Raw genomic sequence first — 16,212 nt, forward strand, 5'->3', positions numbered from 1 at the left:
GCATGGTCTCATGACTCAGGAGTACCACCAAGCACCCAGAGGTAAATGTTCTTCCAGTTTTCTTCATCAGTCACTTCATATCTCTCCATACTTTTTTTTTTCCCTTGAATTTACTGGACTCATTTAAAGGCTGCCTGCCATTATAGTAGTGGCCAGTTAGATGAAATGCTGGGAGACATGGAGAGTTGATTCTGCCTTGAAGAGGGAGTCACTTGTTAGACCAAGTTTGGGTGGTGACCTCAAGTATTGTGATGCCATCACCACAACCAACACAGGGAAGCTCACTGCTGTATCCTACATGTGGGCCTGAGGACACTGGACTGTTTCCAGTGTTAAATATAACGTGGGTTAATTCAAGGTTGTGTGTTGTGTCATGTCACACAAATCTGAGTGTGAATCAGATTATATTGTAGTGAGAGAAAAAGCTGCTGTGGATGCCCTTGAGAAGTAGGTGCTGTGGGACCTGGGTGCAGATATAGTTTCAGGCTGGGGTGCAGTGTGTGAGGAAATTTTGTTGCCGAAGGGCAAAGCGGGCAGTCCTGAGTTTTCCTAGGGCTAGGCAGAATGCCCTGCCTGTGTGTCTGTGTGTGTATGGGTGTACATGGGCTGCCATGGTGGGGGGCTGTGTGTGTGTGTGTGATGTGGGCAGGGGTCAGCTCTTCATAAGTATGGAAGATGTGCAGCAAGAAACTCACAACTGTGTCAAGGGAGATCCCCAAGGAATGTGGGATTTCTCCTTGCCAGAGGAAAGCCCCATGGAGCAGAACCTCATTATCAGTGCTGGATGGAAGGTTAGGGGGTGGTCAGAGGGAGGTGGCATCCCCTCCCACCTGTCAAAGGGAAATGGGAGCTCTACCTTTGCTTGCACTGTGTGTTTAGATTTCAGGCTTTGCAGGCAGGCACTGTTCCTTACTGTTTGTACAGCCCTTGGCCCAGTAAGTCCTGATCTTTGCCAGGGCACCTGGGCACCTCTGCAGTATTGATGAGTAATACCAGGCCCTGTAATATTAACTCTACAGCAACCCCTGGCTACATGGTCAGATAGGCTCAGAGAAGAACAAGAAGATCAGGAGGGTAATTCTGTTTAAATATGGAGCAAGGGATGTGGGTACCCACTACTGAGTGTCAGAATGGTGGTGGAAATTAGTTTTCTGGAGGCAGCTGAATGAGATTTGACCAGTGACTAAAACACAGTATAGAGGTGTTTATAGAACATCTGCCAATTGGTTTCTCAGCGTCTGTATAATAGGAAGAGTTTTTAAACACTGGAGTTTATATCTGGAATTATGAGAAGGGGTGGCAATTTGGCTGAGGAGTGAAAATGTAAGATAGGACCCTGGTGGACCCCAAGTAGTCAGTCTCTTCCTCTGATCCATGGTTTTATAAAAAGATATTGGTGAGATAACAGGTCAATTAGATTCATGACATATTTGAAGGGAACTCCTGGAAGTGGGAACTCCAAGCCTTTACTTGCAATGGCCTTCAAGGAAAAATAATTACACTTTGCTCAGTTTATGTATCAATATTTCATAGAATTAATGAGGTACATCTCACTGAGTCTGTAGGTACTCTGCCCTTAAGATTAGTTCAGGGTAGAACTGATTGCTGCTCCTCCCAATAGTTCAAATTCCCTAATACTTTCAGAGGGTCTTTGTTTCTCTTCCAGCTAAGCCAAAGCAGTGTGAATTCAGTGAATTACAATAAGCGAGACACTCCCTAGTGCTATTTTCAGTCACTTTTGAGATTAGATCTAGTTGCCCTTTCCTTTGAAATGAAAGTAATTCATTTTTATGTGTTGGTTGCATTCTATTTTACTAACATGAGAAAATCAATATCAGGGCAGTCATTTCAGTGTTCTACTTATTATGGCTAATGCACCTCTCATTGAGGGAATTGAGAGGTTTGAATTCTTAAGATGCCGATGATAGAAGGCTCTTGAAATAAAACTGAAAAACAGAGCAGAACGCAGGGAAAATAATGTGACTGAGGTCAGGTGCTGGCATTATTTGGCATGTTTTCTAAAAGTAGTTTTTTGACAAGGAGCATTTGGACACTGATGATTGCTTTAATTCTGTTCTGTTCTTCCCATCCATCCATCCATCCATCCATGCATACATGCATGCATCCATCCATCTTACATTTTATTTTGATCTAATGTGCATACCCTTGAGTTTAAGGTGTGCTCATTAAAAACCCCTAAAAATCCACTCAACACCCCATGAAGTACAAGTGATAGCTTCAATCCACTGGAACCATCTGAAATGCCATTCCTCATCCTGTCCGATTTTGCAATACTTTGTTGTCCTAGTCTTAGAAATTGATCAGGCAACAGGCATCAAGTCATTGGCTTGCTGACTTTTCAACTAGATACCAAAAGTTTCCTATCTGGGCCCTTTCCCTTTTGATCTCTGGGCGTGAGACCTTGTTAGTCTCTTGTTATCTGCAATTTCCCTATGGGTGGTGGGGTATTTGTGTTGTGTGCTCTCCTTTGCATTCTTTGTGTACATTTTATAAATGGAAATGGATTTTTGTGGCTTTTTTTTTTTAATAGGAGACAGGAGACAGACAGTGCCTGAAATATCACCTTAGACATGAGTCTAGGGAGCTGTTCACTTGTCTCCTTTTTTGAAAAGATTCTGATCACATTTCCCTACATAATCTGCTCTCCAAAAGTGATAACATTCTGGGGTGCAACATAGTGTCTTACAGCATTGACTACTCCTGTTAGCTTGGATGCATAATTATAGGAGAACAAACAATCAAACAAAAAATCTACACCTGAATTCAGAGTTCCTTCAATGGAGAAACATGATGGAATTCAAGATGCTCTTAAAAGCAATGAAGATACCACCATTGCATTGCAGTGGTCCTTCTTTACATCCCTCCTATTGATCAGCTCTGTTTTTTCCTTATTCCATTTCAGACACTTATTGAGCAATCTGATGGTTTACTCTTATTGTCTGGTTACCCTTGAATAAGAGACACAATTCAGCTTTTACCTGAAGAAACTGGTTCCAATTTCTGTCTCTTTTTCTTCTTCACATTCTTTAGTATGGCTGGTGGTTGCCATTCCCTAATCTTTTCTTTTTTTTTTTCTTGTCTCCCAGTATATTTATTTCCTTTTGATGTAGATAAAGATATGTACCAAAGTGCTTGGAGTTAGATACTTCAACTAAACCACCTAAAACACACACATGTTTATCAGAGTTACAGTTGTTTTCAACTAAGACAAGAAACTTCCGAAAATCAGCTTTTTCAATTTTATTAATTGTTCCTACTTTCTGAAAAACATGGTTGGATCCCTTCCTTGTGGGCTTGTGACAAGGAAGGAGATGTGTGTGTGAGACAGAAGAAGGAACATAAAAAATGTCCATTCTTTTATTTATTTTCAACAAAACCAAACAGTCAAAGAATATCCAAATGTGGAAATTTCAGTTAAGATTTGAAAAGCATATTTTACCATATTGACTGCAGTTCTTGGCTTTTATCTGGACTTGACTTGAATGAAGAGCCTTCTTCCTGGCAGTAGAATCATATGTCATTGGCAGGAGGCAGATGAGCACAGTTTTCCAGTAGTAGAGCTGGATACCTGGATGATCTTTCTTATCATTGGTCAGGAGTACTTTTGGTCTTGCTGTAAGGACCAACACCTGGGTGCAGAAATCATCCCTGACTTCTGGTGCTTCAGGGGATGAACTGCAGTCTGGTCCCTCTCTGGCTCAGCTCCACTTTTCTGTGTTACCACTTCTGGGACAATGATGGTTTGGACCACTAGGTCCACACTATAAAATGGCAGGCCAATCTAAATGCCTCCAGCCTCTCACCTTCAGGGTGGAGGGTGTTGGGATGCCACCAGGGAGCACCACAGACCAGAGTGGGCTGCATGATTTTCCTGGAAGAGCAGGTGGGAGACGTGGAGATGGCTGCACCAAGTCAGCGGCGCGCTGTGCCTTTCTGTAAGTGGGCGCGTGCTTGGCCTTGTGCTGGTGGCTAAAGAGATGAGAGATGCACCCTTGCCCAGCCCCAGCAGCCCCTCAGTACCTCAGCTCTGTTCCTGTATGTCTGCTTGTGTACAAACTTGTCAAATAGAAGTAGTGCTGGGGCACGGAGTCGTAGCAGGCACTGGGCTGTCCCCCTGCAGAAATCACTTCAAGGAGGTCAGCAGGGTCCTTTAGTCCCACATGCTTGTTCCCCACAGCTGTAGGATCTGTGACATGAGATAGGGTCAAGAGGAGGTTAGGTCAGGAGAAGGGTAGTATTGCAGATGGGACAGGAATTAGTTGTCACCTACAACTAGTTCGGAAGTGATGGGACATGATGAGTGTGATTGATTACGAGCCACCATGACAAAGTGGAGGAACTAAGGAAAAAGAGTACAGTAAGACTAGGAAGTCTTGCAGTTGGGTGACTATACTTGTTCTTGCTTCAGTTAAAAGTACTTTTCAAAGCTGTAGTTACTGGTGACACACTTCTCTGGTGGAAGAGCAGAACCTCCTGAAGGGTTTTGGTGAAATAAAGGTCAGTAATTGCCATGACCTACCCATAGACGGGGGTTCTTCCAGGAGTAACAGATGAAATGGAAAGGCAGACCCTGGTTCTCTTCAGCCTGTGATGTATTCACAAGCCAAAGCTATTGCTGTCCAAAGCACTCTGCAAAAGTCAAATCATTACAGTGGTCTGTTTTGTGCAGAAAAAATTTAAGTTCCTGCTTTGAATTAAACCAGATGGCCCAGGTTTGAACTGAAAAAAAAACCCCACACAGTTACTCCTACAAATTTGTTTCTTCTTTCAGGAGACTGAAAACTGGGTGTGAATTTCGGGGAAAGGGTTAAGTAAGTGTATCAGGAGATTGTCAGCCATTGGTCTGACTTTAAAACAAGGTGCCGGAGGGCATATCTTAACTTGACATGTTGCATTGTTAATTTACAGTTTGGGTGTGGAGGGACCTGCCTTCCCTTCTTTGTAATCTATGCAGGTGTGCACAGGACTTCAAAGCCATTTGCAGTGGAGCTTATGTCTGTGAGAAAGCCTCAGCTGAGCAAAAATGTGCTGGGAGATGTGAACCCCAGCTCCCTTGTGCAATTGCCTGTAAATCAGTTTGTAAATGTGGATTTCTGCTGGATATTGTTTATGCAAAGGGGGTTTAAGCTTTTTCTCTATGTCCCCCTGCTGCAGATTTTAGGTTTTATGCTACAGTGAGATTTTGAAATTATTTCCTAAAACGTGTCTGAAATTGCATGAGTACATTAGTCTCTCTAGGATTTGTTTTTTCTGCTTCCAGATAATTTGTAAAATTTGCTGGACTTCTACCACTGTTTAAATTAGCAGCATTTTGAGGCATCTCAGAAGAGTTTTAACCCAAAAAATGATCACAGATTTTTCACACTGAGAATTCACTATTAATTATTTGCCACATGAAACTAGGCAGTAAAAAGTTATTCTACTGGTCTGGACCTGTCAGACCTCTTTAAACCTGGAATACCTCAAATGCACAGAAACAGCCTAGAAGTGTGTGGCGAAGCACAAGTGCTCGTGCTCTTCCAGACTGTGTGCAGTCATTATTTGTAGGAAATGAGCTCTTGGTAGGTTTGGCAGAGCAGGGGTGGCAGTTTTGACAGCACAGGCACACATGTACCTAACCATTAACGTTGCACAGTTGAGCCGGGCAGAAATCAGCCTATCCCATTTTTTCTCTCTCTAGCTGGAGGGAAGAGACTTCAGCTCTGTATTCAGAATTACTAAACTTTTTTTTTTACATCCTTGACATTAGCATAAAAAAGTTACAAGGAAATTAGGTGTGTTAGTAAAAGTGGACTTCCCAAATTTTCCTAACTTATTGAATGGCTCCAGTACTTCATTATTGCTTATAATTGTGATCACAATTATAGAAAGAGTAATAGTGATGGGCCCTTATAGCTCTGCTTTGCTTGGTGATTTCTTTTACAGCTTTCTCTGTCCATTTCATGTTTTCACTTATCAATTTTTTTGGACCTCCTGGATTGAAATTCAGCATTGCTACATAGGAGAGAGTATTGCAGCTGCAGTTGTACAGCAGAGAACCTTACTTCTTGTTTGCTTTTTTTTTTTTTGACATTTGGTTTTGGTCTGATGCAGAATGAGACTTGCACCTTTCAAATGCTTTTGGAGAAATGCAGAAGGACAGCAGTCTCTGCTGGCTAGGCGGGCTGGTACACTTTCATCCTCTATGCAGGTGAGGCACATCTGAAAAAGCCCTGTGAGATGCTTACTAGCTCCTGCTGTTGCTAATGCCTGACTGCAGTTGTAGCTGGGAGTTGGGAGGAATTGCCAGCATTTTTAATAAAATGTTTGTAGCTATAAGAGTAAAATTCTGAGTTTGCAAAACAATTGTTTTATATAACTTTATGTTATTTTTCTGCCATTCCTCTCATCTTCTAACCACCAAAGATTAATTGAATACAGAATGGTCTGTGAATTTTTGTTTTGCTCATTTTGCAGAGGTCGTAAAGCCTTGTAAATGCTATGCTAGTGTTTGGAGTCCTCTTTTGGGACAGTAAAGGGCCAAGCTGAACTTATGGCTTTACCACATTAAAATATTTTCCTTGTTTAGGGAAAGAACTAAACTCCATGATGTATGTATCCTAGGTGAATATTCAATGTACCAAGCCATTAAGTCTCCCCAGTATGAGCAGTTACGTTTTGAATTAAATATTCATTACTCTAGAAAGAGAGAGGGGTTACTCTTCCATCAGCATTCAAACATAAAATGTCCCTGAATCCTCTGCTGTTAATACTCACCTCATTACTCAGGAATGGGACTGAAGAACAGATTCCTTGATCTACCCAGTACCTTACTTTTGTAAAAAATGAGGTTCTTCCTGTCTTCGAATCTCTGGAGAGTTTACAGGCATCACATCCTGCTAAATAGATTTAAGAAAGTAATTCTGTGAGAGCTTGGGTCACTGACCAGTTTCTTGTGGAATTTTATGGAAGTCTTGAAGGTCAGGAGCAGAATTTTAAGTGGAAATTCAGCAAGGAAAACAGAGCAGCTGAAATGACATTAAGAAGATGCAGGTAGTGTCGCTGAACTGGTCTGGAACAAGAAAAGACTGCCTAGAAAGATAGGTAAAATAAAAATAAACTGTGGGTTAGGCTCTATAGCCTGGTGCTTTGGAGGAGTTCAAGTTATCACAAAATCCTACATTAAATGGTGCAGGTATCCTAGGTGGAACAGATGGCAGCTGGTGGCCAAGGATGGGTGTGCACAGCCCACATGGGAAGGTGCCCAGGCTCCAGTTGTGCATGTGCATATCTCTGACATTCTGCTGCTGGTGTCAGATGAACACAACTTGTCTCATTTTACAGCTGTAGCCCAGTGCAAACAGTCGTGTGACCTTTATAAAGGAAAATACTTGCAAGTCCCTATTTTTTTAGCTTCAGAAAAAATTAATCCAGAACCAAAATTAAAAAGATGAGAAAGGGAATTAAGAGGAAGATGTAGAAGGAAATATAGAGAGAGAATGTGGAGAGAGAGAAGCCAAGAGAGAAAAGAAGAAAGAATAAATAAATTTTTATAACAACAGCAGGTCTTTTGCTCCCCAAATGTTAGCCATTTATGCCAGAGCTGTAAAGCTTATAGTTTTTTTGTTCAATGGTTGCTAGTTGGCTTTTAAATATGAGAACTAGGCAGAATATCAAGTTACAATGGAAAATAAGACTCAATTTAAGCTTGACAGTTACAACACCAAATGGTCCTGTGGCAAACAGACATAGTTTTTTTCTTGTGTTTTTTGTTTAGATAAAGAAAAAATATGTCTTTTTCTCTTATCTTTCACAGAGAGATGGCCACAAGAAAAGAGGTCCTGGCTAAGGCAACAGAAAGCCTGAAAGGAAAGGGAATAAGAAAACTTGCAGAGTGAAGTGAACAAGAAGTCCTTTTTGAATGGGATTCTGGATTGAAGAGAGAGGCAGTTTGCGGCAATGCGATAGTCATAGCAGAACATTTCCATGCCTCTGAAGAGGAGTATTCATATGGGTACCAAGGGACACAGATTTTTTTTATTTAGAAAGGGAATTTCAGTAAAAAAGTTGAGTGGAGATAAAGATGCAGATGGAGAACATTGGCAGAGGTGCTAATGGTGACAGAGCACAGGGGCTGGACTACAGGGGTCTGTGGATTTCTCCTTGGGGACGTGCCCTTTATGTCATCTCTGCTTTTTCCTGCAGTCTGCAGGGCTCCACAGGTCTCAGCAGTTCCCAGGACACTGAGCACATGTGGCCACAGCTGACTAAGGTAGCTCAGAAGATGAGCATCTTCCACTGGGTGCATTATTTATTTCTTTGCTCACCAGCAGTTGCATATGAAAGGGGGTTAATGTTCATCTCCCTGATGAGAAGCCTCCATCTTTCTTTTAAATTCCCTGCTGTGAACTGTACTTTGAGGTTACCTGCCCACTTGCTGCCCCGTCCCAGCTGCTCTTGGCTCTGGGCTCTTAGCTCTGCATGTCTAGGCCACTGCTGAGGAACCTCTCAGCTAGGATCAACCCAGATACATCTTGTATTCAAAAGTAATTTACAGATGTTCAATCTCATGAAATTTTCTGGAAAATTTTACGGACAAAAATCAGCAGTGAATTATGCCAATACATGGAATAATATTAAAGGTTTAGGCACAGTTTTCCCACTGTGAACCTTGGAAGTTGATATGCTTTTAAAACATTTACCAAGGTATATTGTTCTCTCTGCTGTGACTAGTCTGTCTGTGGAATGTGTTTTCACAAGGTGCAGAGCTATGTTAGACGGGAAACTTATTTTAGTACTCAGTTTCCTTCGTGTGACCCCTTTGACCATTTGGGAATTGGCCACGTGTGAAGATAGGAAATGCAAGTTGAAGTGCTTTAGGGGAGCAGCCAAACTTGAGATCTCTTTTTTTCCAGGCTTCCCTCATGTCTGTAGGTAAATGAGACCAAGAAGTTGGAAATTGCAGTGTTCAACTTTACTGTTCTGTTCATGGTTATGGAATGTGGGATATTTTGATTATGAGTGAGAACAAATTCTGGAGGAGCAGAATCTCCCATCAGAGGCAGTTGCCTAGGTTTTAGGGAAAAAAAAACCCAAGCACCAAAACAAAAAACCAAAAAAAAACCCAAAACAAACAAACAAACAAAAAAAACAAACAAAAAAACAAACACCCCACCCTAATAATAGGATTATTATCTAAAGTTAATTTTCCATTGGAGAAAACAAACCTGGTTTTTGTTAGATTTTTTTGTTTTGTTTTTGGTTTTTTGTTTTGTTTTGGGTTTTTGTTTTGTTTTGTTTTGTTTTTTGTACCACAAGTCAAAATTATCAGAATGTTTAAACCTGTAATTTTCAGCAAGCAGTCCTGAATTAAGAGCCTAAAATCAGAACCAGGGACCTTGGAGTTTTGTAGAATGGGAGTCTACAAACAAAAAATCCATAAATGGACAACTGCAGGGACTGTCCTGATTCTGAGCTAGGGAGACTTGTTTTTCTCTTTACCTTTATTGGATTTGTTGGTCTTACTGGTCTTCAAGCATCCTGTGAAAATGGTGGGGTCAAACAGAAGTCCTTTCAGAGGGCACACAGCTGTCTTGACCACTGTCTTCTCACTGCCAATCTGGTACCAACTGTCTGATTGAACTCAATCTAATTCTAAGTCTTGTTCAATAACACATCCTGGTTTATTGCATTTTGTTCCCATGGGCCTGGTATCTCCACTTAGAGCTTGGGTGCTGCAAGTTCCTCCTGGTGTGCTCGCAGCTATAGCTTACAGAGCTGGCAGAATTAGTCTGGCACTTAGTTATTGGCTTTGCCTTCTAATTCCCTTCTGAGAACTGGTCCCTGACTTGGATTGAGGCCACAGTCCAGTACAAATGGGAATGAAAAATAATAGATTTCTCTTAAGCAAATGCTTCCTTCCACCAGGACAGACAGGCATCTTTACTCCCCCTGCACCCAACACTTGATAACTTAAGAGGAATTTGGGACTTGCCATCTAGTCCCAGCTCATGGGAGTTTTTTTAAAAGGTTTTAAAATTTATTATTCTCTAGCTTTCCTCCTATACTTCCTCCATTTATCCTAGAGTTCTCTGTTGCTATCAAAAATGTGACTTTTTTTTTTTTTACCACGTTGGAAAACTGTGTGAAAGCTGTCTTTTCTCACAGCAGGGGACTAAATGGGCTCCTTGGCATCTCTGCAAGGTGCCCCCTTTGCCAAGGTGTCCGCAGGCATGCACTCACCTCCTGGGGACGCTGCAGCTTCCTCCAGCCAGGGCTGTGCAGCCAAGGAGAAGGTGGACTGATCAGGGACTGGGTGTGTAGACTTTACAGAAAGCCCAGGAGAAGCCCTGGGCTATGGCAGTCTAGTACCTGTCTACCAAGCACCTGTCAACTAACCAGCCAAAACTCACCTTCAAAAGGTGTTTTCCTCATGGAATTCTGCACCCTGAAGACACAATGGCATATGTGATAACAGCAATAAAAAATTCACATCACAACACCAACTCATAAAACTTATTCAAATGAACTGAAAAATAAAAGCAGTGCTGAATGGTTATTTGAAATGCAGCAAATAGAACAGCATACATAGTTCTTATTGTCCAAATGCTTCATCAGGTAAAGAAAAAAAATATGCATGGTACTGCTTTGTGGTTTTATTCACCTGCTACTAGGTCCTGATGTTTTCTACAAGATTTTGAGTAGTAATAATTACTATTATAATATATTAATATTTAATAATAATATTATGGTTTCCAGGCAAAGATTTTGCATATTGTACAGTTGTCCAGTCTCCATACATACATATATGTATGCCATAGAGAAGTGCTGCTTATTTGCTTGTTTGGGGAATATCCTGAACAGGAAACTCTGAGTGACAGGGATTTTTTTGTTTGTTTGTTTAAATTCCACTGGAGAGTGAAAAAAAAAAAAGTTGTTTTTTGTTGGTTGGTTGGTTTTTTGATTTTGGTTTTTTTTTTTTTTTTGTTTTTTTGGGGGGTTTTTTGTTTGTTTTTTTTGGGGGGGGGGTTTGGTTTTTTTTTGTTTTTTGTTGTTGTTTTTGGGAGTCTTTTTGGTTGTTTTTTTAGGTTTTTTTTTTTTTTTGAAACAGATCTTTACTTGAAAATGCATTAAGAAAAAGCAAGAGGAGTCAAAAATGCAGCTAGGACACATGTCATGCATCATTACATGTCTGTCATGCATCATTACACTAGAAATACATCCCCCTGATAACAGAGCCATGGTTCTTTACCTGCAAGTGACAAATCAGCTGTTCTAGGGAAATACGAGATGGGGGAAAATGGAAACAGGCTCAAGATATTTTACTACCATGTCTGGTTCCAGTTCTGCTACAGTTATCACCAAGGACATAATTAACTGAACCTAGAGCTAGCAGCTTGTTTGGGCAGCAGCAGGGTTTTGGCAGTCCTCAGGGCAGCCTCCCAGAGTCCCAAAAAGCTATTCAAGGGGAAAAAAATGGCTTTGCCCTTTTGCGCCTGGAATCCGGATGTCTGGCAGAGGGGCAGGGGCGGAAGGGAGTTGCAGCTCTGCATTGTCCTTCTGCTCCCGTGGCTGACACACCCCGATATCCTTCTGCTGTGCAGATCCCTTTCAGCTGCCTGGTCTTAGCACCTTTGGCTGTAGGAATAGCTGAACGCTTTCCCACGTCCACTCCCTGCCACTGCAACTGAAGAAATCTCATGCTCACGGGACTTTCTAAAATATATATCCTTGATATTAATTTTGATTTTAAAGGTCTTGCTGGTTTAGACTATTTTTCTAACTTGCTTTACTTGGGCAGTTTCACCTTTGCACATCCACACTGCCACAGCCTCCTGAGTGGCTTTGCTGTTGCAGGTGCTAGAGATCTGCCCACCCACCACGCACTCGTGCTTTGTCCCTCCTTCCATCCCCAGGAGTCCTGCTCTGCACAGTTCTGACCAACTGCAGCACCTGCTCTCCTTCACAGCTCTTCCTGCTCTGCCAGGTCCCTCACTGATATCACCCCAGCCCTACTCCAGTTCCTGATGGTCACCAAGATGTTCATTACTGTGTAAAATATTTCTGAGTGTTCAAGATCTTCTTGACAGTGATTGCAAGCTGGAGAAGACTTGAAAGACACTTTAGTTTTGTGTACACCTCAAGTCAAGGAGAGAACCCTCACACCTATGGGTGCACTGTGAATGAGAAGACAGCCAGGACCAGGGCTCTGCAGCTCCAGTGGCAGCATCTCAATGCTCATCAGCTTGATACAGAATTTTGTTCACAAGTCATTGGAGCATTTAGCAACACTGATGGAAATGAGCTGATGAAGGTTTTGTTTTAAGCCATATTTTGTTTAACTTTTTTTAGTATTTGCAAGAAGTGGTTGCAAATATAATTATTTTTTCCTGTCTGTGGAAGGGCTTATGAATTCTGCTGACCACTGCTTTCAATCATGTGTTTTCCTCACAGAGCAAGGATCTGGGGGAGAAATTTGCTAAAGAGTCGTCATCAAAGTGAAAACACCATCATTCATTTCCAGTCAAAAGAAAAACAGTGCTGCCCATGGCCCCTCAAGGGCAGGCAGTGGTTCTGCAGCTGCTAGAGGTGGGGTACCCACTGCTGGCCAGTGCAGGCTTCTCACTGCTGTGCATTCCAGACAAACCCTTCAAATCACCTGTGCTGCACATGAGGTAAGAATGTTTTGATCCCATCTCATGCCCTTGCTCTCTGTTTGCTTGCATCTCATACACTTAGGTTACAGGGACACCACCATCATCCCACCCAGTCATGTGCTGCGTCCTGCTGGGGTCATTTGGGATCTTGGGTCTGCCTAAGATGGAAGCAGTTATACACAGAAAAGACATGGGGACATGAACAAATATACTGTAACACTTGCTCCTGAATGCATCCAGTATTTTAAATTAGTCTCTTTGCTCCCTTCTCTTCTACGCTGCTGGTTCTCCTTTTGGTTGTCTCTCTGTTACAACATTTCTGCAAAACTTCATATCTCTCTTCATACCCTCACTTTCTTTTTCTTGGATTTTTTTTTGGCCATTCAAACAACAGTCAGCAGTGTTGGCCTGTGTTTTTAAAGTCTTTGTGTGGTAACAGAAATCTGTGATCTGTAGTGCCATGAGGATATTTCTGTATGGAGCAGTTTCAATGGCCAACTCTCTTTAATAGTCATTATTTATAGATGTCCTGCCATGAGACACACCCTTTCACCCCTAATTTTACATTTCCTTTTATATTTTAAATATGTTTTCAGGATACCCTTTTCAGCAAACGAAACAGATCTGTACATAAATGAAAGGTGACCTTTATGCACAAGGAAAGAGTTCTCATGAATTGCAGGAAGTAATAGACTATATGGGAAAAGCACCTTCTGCTTTTTTTTTTTTTTTTATGTACAGCATTTCCTCCAAAGTCCATGACTGTAAAACAGAGCCTTAAGTACCAGCCTCCTGAGTATTTCATATTCAGCTCTACACAGCTCCCTGTCTTTGTCCTTTGACAAAAGGCTGCAGTCTACTAAATTCATCTGCTCGATTTGAAATGAAGGCCATATTAAATAGACTTCATTGTACACTTCTATAGATAGAAAATGCTTCGGGGGTTATCTGAATGTCACCTGCAGCCATCTACTGCTATTTGGTATAAGTAAATGCCTATTTAACCATTTGAAATGGAATGTGATTGACAGACTCTTTCCATACTCCCATTTCCATTATTTCACCTATTCACTCTGTTTTTCAAAAAAGTCATAAAATCCAAATTCTGGCTTCCAAGATATACATCCCAGGACTGCTCTTCTCTCTCACCATCTCCAATACCTTCCTGGTTCCCTCTGCTAACATGCTCTTACCTCCCAATAACCTGACTTAACAACTGCTCTGCATTACAGGCATTCATTTACTTCCAGTTAGACTGTTTTTCTTCATCCTGTGATTGTCGCCTTGGTGCCCAGATAAACCATCCCAGCTCTACCTCCCAAATGTTTATACCAAGCATAAATACTCTCAGATAAAATAGCAGAAACACATCCCTGCTCTCCCAGGCTGGCAGGAAAGGGTCTCATCTATTCTTCCCTACAAGCACTGAATACCCGGAATTGTGTGCTTCATGCCTCTCCCTCCCTGATGCTGGTAAAATGTCTTTTATCTCTTTTTCCACCCTTCTAAGAGCCAAATAATGTTTGAAGAAACCCTTATCTTTTCCTTTTCCCTATATGTATGTTGTCATGGCTAGAGCTTGTTGAAGTACTACTTCTGTAAAACCTTTTTTTCTGACCCAGTACTCACATTTATTACTTTTGATGTGAGTAGAGAGAGACAGACAGAAGGGGGCTTCACAATGCTTCTTCTTTATTAGAAGGATGTTTGTTTATCTAAAGGCTAGGATATTTGATCCTTGGTAAATTGCTGTGCTTTGTACTGAGAATGAAATTTTCAGACAAGAATCACATTCACAAAAACTCTCCAAGTCCAGTAACAGAATAATGAAAAATGAGGAATATGTTTTTAGTATGAAATTTGAAGATGTGCTTTTACTATCCAGCTGACACATATGTAAGCAACAGCAAGGACAAAAGCAGTGAGGGATATTTGTGAAAATATTACAAGCAGCAACTCTGACACCTTCCAGAGTCACTATGCCATGATAATGTACTAGAACACTACCAAAATTTTTTGTTCTTGATCTTTCCAAGTGGCATTCTGACCCATCTACACCTGTACTCAGGTGCACGAGAGCCACACTGGTCACTGACTTAAGTAATTTTTCTACATGGTTTTCAGATGCATTAATGCGAGGCAACTGGGAGAGAGTAGCAGTTCTTGGTATATCAGATTTTCTAAATAATTTTCAAATAGTTTTCTCAATGCATATAATAACCACACTTTCCTGGACTCATTTTTCATGGCTGTAAGCTCAAAACCTACCACTTCTAAATGCAAACTGCTCAGTGGCATAAATCTCCAGTTACACAGAATACAGTAGGGAATCAAGCAGAGTGGGACAGCAGAAAATCAAGATCAGATTTATTCTTTTCACCACAAAATGTTCACTTTCAAAAAGCCAACCAACTGACCAAAATCAAAGCAAAAACCAAAAAACCAACAGAACACCACAACCAAAACAAACAAACAACCCCCCTAATTTAAAAATTAGTCTTGCTTTTACTTACAGTCATTTTAATGTCTCCAGTGTTTTTCCTGCCTCTGATTTCCATTGTTATCTGTGAAATCAGAATCATCCCCATACAGATCCATTAATCCATCCTTTTGAGATACTGCCTGTTTCCATTATGGTTGTGAAAGACAGCTTCAGTTTAAGAAAAGGTTGACATTATTACAAGTCACATAATTTCAGTCCCAAATTCAGTGTTATGAGAATCACTTTGACTTGTTCAGTTCATTTCAGAATACAATAACAAGACAGGAGTCCTAATTCTCAGCAAAATGAAACTAAAAATAATCACCAAACTCCCCTGAACCAGAATAGCCAAGAGTTGCTCTCACAAAAGCCTTTTCCTGTGGAACAAAGTAGAAGAAAAAAAAAGAAAACACAAGGTCATCCAAAACTATTTTTTCTATCTTTCAATAATCATGTTCTCAGACTTTCCTGGTTCATTCTGTGTAGTTTCAACTCTCAGTGACTGAATGAATGAAAATGAAGAAAAAAGCTGAGTTTAAATGGAGAGAGCTGCTGTACCAACCATGAATCAGTTCACAAACCCATGGAAATTCTGCAGATCATTTGTGTAATATAGAAATGTTTAAAAAAGTGCTTTGTTAAAAACTGAATTGTCACTTTGATTTCTTTTCAGTATCTTTGGTTCACTATTATTTTACTTCAGAATTTCTTTAAATGGTATCTAAAACATACAAAATGTTTGGGGCAGTCAGAATCTAGCTGAAATATTTTCATTAGCCAAAAGCATTTTATCATAACAAAGCCTCCCGACTGACTTTCTGTGGTTGATTATATTCTTAATTTGCCAGAACTTAAAATAGCTTTTTCAAACTTACATGATTTTTTAGAAGTCACAAATGAGAGAAAATTACGTCTTTGCTTGATTCTGTTCTACAGAGGGATGTTTATATTAAAAGTTGTGTGGACTGATGGGATTCTGATGAGCTTTGGAAATGTACTGCTCAAGCTGGTGCTTGGTCTTGCTTAAATTCCTGAAGTTTGGGGAGGTATGTCTTTGGACCCAGCTGCTGTAAG

At 40.9% G+C, this 16,212-nt stretch overlaps 1 long non-coding RNA gene across 1 annotated transcript; it reads left to right on the forward strand.

Moving 5' to 3' along the window:
* Positions 1 to 352: 352 nt before the first annotated feature.
* On the forward strand, positions 353 to 8,089 carry LOC128787604 (uncharacterized). Its single transcript, XR_008430749.1, has 3 exons — positions 353 to 447; positions 6,115 to 6,211; positions 7,817 to 8,089. It is a non-coding gene; the product is annotated as an uncharacterized LOC128787604 (long non-coding RNA).
* The last annotated feature ends 8,123 nt before the right edge of the window (positions 8,090 to 16,212 follow it).

Source organism: Vidua chalybeata, chromosome 4 (assembly GCF_026979565.1).
Source record: "Vidua chalybeata isolate OUT-0048 chromosome 4, bVidCha1 merged haplotype, whole genome shotgun sequence".
Lineage (NCBI taxonomy): Eukaryota > Metazoa > Chordata > Aves > Passeriformes > Viduidae > Vidua > Vidua chalybeata.